We start from the raw sequence: 4475 nt of genomic DNA, 5'->3' as shown, positions 1-4475 counted from the left end.
GAATATGAAGCTACTCATCATTATTATTGGATTAAAAAAGAGAGAAATATTTCCTGACAAATCACTCCTGAGTATTTGAATTGTGACTAACACTAGAACCTGGTTTAATGATCTTCCCAGAATTACAAAGGAAGTATGTATGAGTTTAAGGGACCTAGAGAAATGTACGATTTGCCAACTACAGAAGTCTAGGGAGGTGAAAAAATGATTGCCAGGAAATAATGGATTGTGTAGCACTAATGAATTCTAATGAAATAATAACAAATATAATCTTACTCCATGTTTACCCAATTTTGCAAATATTAATTGGCCCAGTAGGGAGAGGTTAACTCAAAATAAATTAACCAAGAATGGGTTGGAAACGTGAAACAAGGACAGAGCCAAATGAAATGAATGCCATAAAAACTGTGTACATAAAGACCAAAGGAGTCCAAATCGGTACACTTTTCACATCCATCTCTCACACCTAGATAAGCTCAACGTTTGCAGGAGCATCATGTCTTACTCTTCCCGTGTCTGCTCCTCCAGGGCTGGAGGCAGCAGCTTGGCCAGGCTGTCTGCTGGTGGAAGCAGCTTCAGCAGTAGAGGCAGATGTGGTCTGGGGGGCGGCACTGTCCAGGGCTTCCAAAGAGGAGCCGGCAGCTATGGCCTGAGTGGGGAGGCCTAGTAGTGGCTTTGGAGGTAGCTTTAGTGGGGGATTTGATAACCGCTCTGTAGGAGGTGGTTCTAGCTTCAGCAGGATCTCTGGATTCTGCGGGAGTTCTGGATTAGGTGGTGGTGCTAGTGGAGGCTTCTGCAGTATGGTGGTCGTACGGGAGGTGGTGGTGGCAACGGAGGACTTTTCCCTGGAGGGGAAAAGCAAACCATGCAGAACCTCGGTGACAGTCTAGCCAATTACCTAGACAATGTCAGAGCCCTGGAGGAGGCCAACACAAAATCAAGGAGTGGTATGACAAATTTGGGCCTGGGTCTGGAGACAGTGGATCTAGAAGAGATTGCAGTAAATACTATCCAATAATTGAAGATCCCAGGAACCAGGTGAGAAACTCAGTGACAGTACCGCTTTTGTACTTATTTATTAAATTTTAGGACAATATGAAATTGTTCTTTTATTTTTTGCTCAATTGTTCCATAGAATGTTTCAGATATATATTTGGTAAAAAGAGAGAGAAAAGAAACAAGAAACGTTCCATGATGTCACTCTAGATTATTTAGAATGTAATTCACACTGGACATTAGTTACTAAAAAATTTTTCTGCAACTATATCTTGACAGTCAAAGGTAAATCAGTAATGACATGTTACTCATTAAAATGTTCATTAGTTTTACTGCGTCTCCTAGATCATTGCAGCCACGATTAATAATGCCAGCATGACTTCCCCAATTGACAAAGCTGGACTTGCAGCAGATGACTTCAAAATGAAGTGAGTTTGTTTCAAAATATCAATTGTTACCATGACAAAAAATAAGACTTACGTTTTTACTTTTAACATAAAATGTATACAAAGGCAATTAGATTCAAGTATCAGATAAATATATTAGTATAAAATATCTACACTGAAGGAAAAAAGGCCAATTTTAATGTGTATTTAATGACAAGAGATTCCAAAATTGGAATTTTGAAAAATGATTTCAGGCCAGGCAGGGTAGCTCACACCTGTAATCCCAGCACTTTGGGAGGCTGAGGAGGATGGATCACCTGAGGTCAGGAGGTCACCTGAGACCAGTCTGGCCAACATGGCGAAACCTCATCTCTACTAAAAATACAAAAAATTAGCCAGGCATGGTGGCAGGCACCTATAATCCCAGCTATCTGGGAGGCTGAGGCAGGAGAATCACTTGAATCCAGGAGGTGGAGGTTGCAGTGAGCCGAGATCATGCCATTGCACTCCAGCCTGGGGGACAGAGCAAGACTCCTTTTCGAAATTAATTAATGAATTAATTAAGAAATAAAAATGATTTCATAGTCTTTGTTTAAATATTTTGAAAGAATTTCAACTTGAGCTGGATGTCAGTAGGCAAGTCCTTTTTAAAATAAAGCTTCTCAAAGTAGTTAATCTAATTCATCTATCATATTCCAAAGATCTCCTAACGTATGAAAACAAGCTCTGTCTATGCCAGTCGGTTGAAGCCTATGTAAATGGCCCGCAAAAAGTACTCAGTGAGCTGAATGTGACCACATGAGACCTTAAAATACAGTCCGAAAGCCTAGCAGAAGACCTGCCTTATCTCAAGAAAAACCCCAAGGAGGTGGGAGAAAGAAACCCATCAAGGGACTTCCCATCACCATTCAGCAAGGTCCCCAACCTCAAAGGATCTTTGCTATTGTGACTTTTGCGTTTCCTCTCCACCAAGAAAGGAGCACTTTGCAGAGACAGTCCAGTGGGGACGTGACTGTAGAAATGAACTCGGCCCCAGGGGCAGATCTAACCAAGCGGCTGGACTGCATGAGGCAATAGTAAGAGGAACTGGCTGAGCAAAACCTTAGGGAGGCCGGGGACTGGTTGAACAAGCAGGTAGCTCAACCCTAATCCTAACCCGAACCTTAACCTGGCAAAGTGAGAGAAGATAGAAAGTCAGGCAGAGTAATTATAGCTTCTTTGATTTCACTGTACTTTGTTGATTTCATGCTTGCAAAGTGCATCCCTGCAGACACAGATCTCCACGGATGCTGAAGCAGTTAGCTCGGCCAAGAGTGAGATAATGGAGCTGAAACGAGTCCTCCAGTGCCTCCACCATGAACTGCAGTCTGTCTTGGCCATGGTAGGTGGGAAAGGGGGGCACTCACTCAATTTTCTTCTATAGTTTTAAAAAATAGTTTCGCAGACACTGAAGCATGCTGGCAAAACGCTGGCTTTTGTAAATAATAGTACCTATCTCATAAGGTTGTTATGAGAATTAAATGAGTCAATATTTATAAAATACTTCGAACGGTGCCTAATAGTGAGTAGGAACTGCTATATAGTTACAGTAGCACTCTCTGATTAATATTTGCTATCATTACTATTACTGGGTATTAATTATCAAAGGTAAATCTCTATTAAGTGGTTCATTTGGAGACACCCTCACCATACAAAATGTATGTTTCAGAATTCATTATGTTGAATACCGAGGAGTTATTCTGACAAAGCTTCAATTTTCATGTGTGTTTGTAGCAAAGTTCCCTAGAAGGAACCCTGGCTGACACAGAAGTTGGCTACTTGGCTCAGCTGTCAGAAACTAAGATGCATATCAGCATCCTGGAGGAGCAGATCTGCCAGATCTGGGGCGAGACTGAATACCAGAACACAGACTATGCGCAACTGCTGGACATCAAGACACACCCGGAGGTGGAGATCGAGACCTACCACCGCTTGCTCGGTGGAGAGGGAGGGTGAGTCACCGATAAACTTGATTTTGTTGTTAAAATCACTTTCTTAAAAATGAAGAAATTTGATTCAGAGACTGAGATTTACAGTCTTAGCAAGTTTCAAATCAAGTACAATCTGAGAAGCTAGTAGAAAAAAGAAAAGAAAAAAAACACAACTTTCCATGGTATCACTCTAGATTTATTTAGAATGTAATTCACACTGGGCGTTAGTTCCTTTACAATTTTCCTGCAACTATATCTTGATAATTAAATGCAAATAATAAATTACATGTTATTCTTTAAAGTGTTCATTAGTTTTTTTGTATCTCCTAGATAACTGCAGTCATTTCTGAGACAGGGTCTCACTCTGTTGCCCATGCTAGAGTGCAGTGGTGTGATTACAGCTCACTGCAGCTTCTACCTCCTAGACCCAAATGATCCTCCCACATCAGCCTCCTGAGTATGGGGACTACAAACGTGAACCACCATGCCTGGCTAATTTTTTTGTGTGTTTTTTTTTTTTTTTTTTTTTTTGAGACGGAGTCTCGCTCTGTCACCAGGCTGGAGTGCAGTGGCGCAATCTCGGCTCACTGCAACCTCTTCCTCCTGTGTTCAAGTGATTCTCCTGCCTTAGCCTCCTGAGTAGCTGGGACTACAGGCACCCGCCACCATGCCTGGCTAATTTTTGTATTTTTAGTAGAGACAGAGTTTCACCATGTTGGCCAGGATGGTCTCGATCTCTTGACCTCATGATCCACCCACCTCGGCCTCCCAAAGTTCCAGGATTACAGGCGTGAGCCACCGTGTCCGGTCTAATTTTTTTTACTTTTGGTAGAGACATAGTCTTACCATGGTGCCCAGGCTGTTCTCAAACTCCCGGTCTCACGTAATCCTCCTGCCTCAGCCTCCCAAAGTGCTTGGATTGCAGATATGAGCCATTCACCCAGCATGCTATTAATAATGCCCAGCTGGCATTGTTAATAATGCCAGCATTCACATACAACTTTTGTGTGGGCATATGTTTCCATTTCTACTGGGTATATACCTTAGAGTGGAATGGCTGGGTCATATGTCAGCCCTGTATTTAACCTTTGAGGACCTGCCAGACTATTTTCCACAGTGGCTC

At 42.2% G+C, this 4475-nt stretch overlaps 1 pseudogene; it reads left to right on the top strand.

Annotated features, from left to right (window-relative positions):
* Positions 1 to 496: 496 nt before the first annotated feature.
* On the top strand, positions 497 to 3377 carry LOC100426086 (keratin, type I cytoskeletal 24-like; annotated as a pseudogene).
* The last annotated feature ends 1098 nt before the right edge of the window (positions 3378 to 4475 follow it).

Source organism: Macaca mulatta, chromosome 16 (assembly GCF_049350105.2).
Source record: "Macaca mulatta isolate MMU2019108-1 chromosome 16, T2T-MMU8v2.0, whole genome shotgun sequence".
NCBI classification, from domain to species: Eukaryota; Metazoa; Chordata; class Mammalia; order Primates; family Cercopithecidae; genus Macaca; species Macaca mulatta.
The sequence above is the reverse complement of the archived record's forward strand: the minus strand, read 5'-3'. Positions and strand labels throughout refer to the sequence as shown.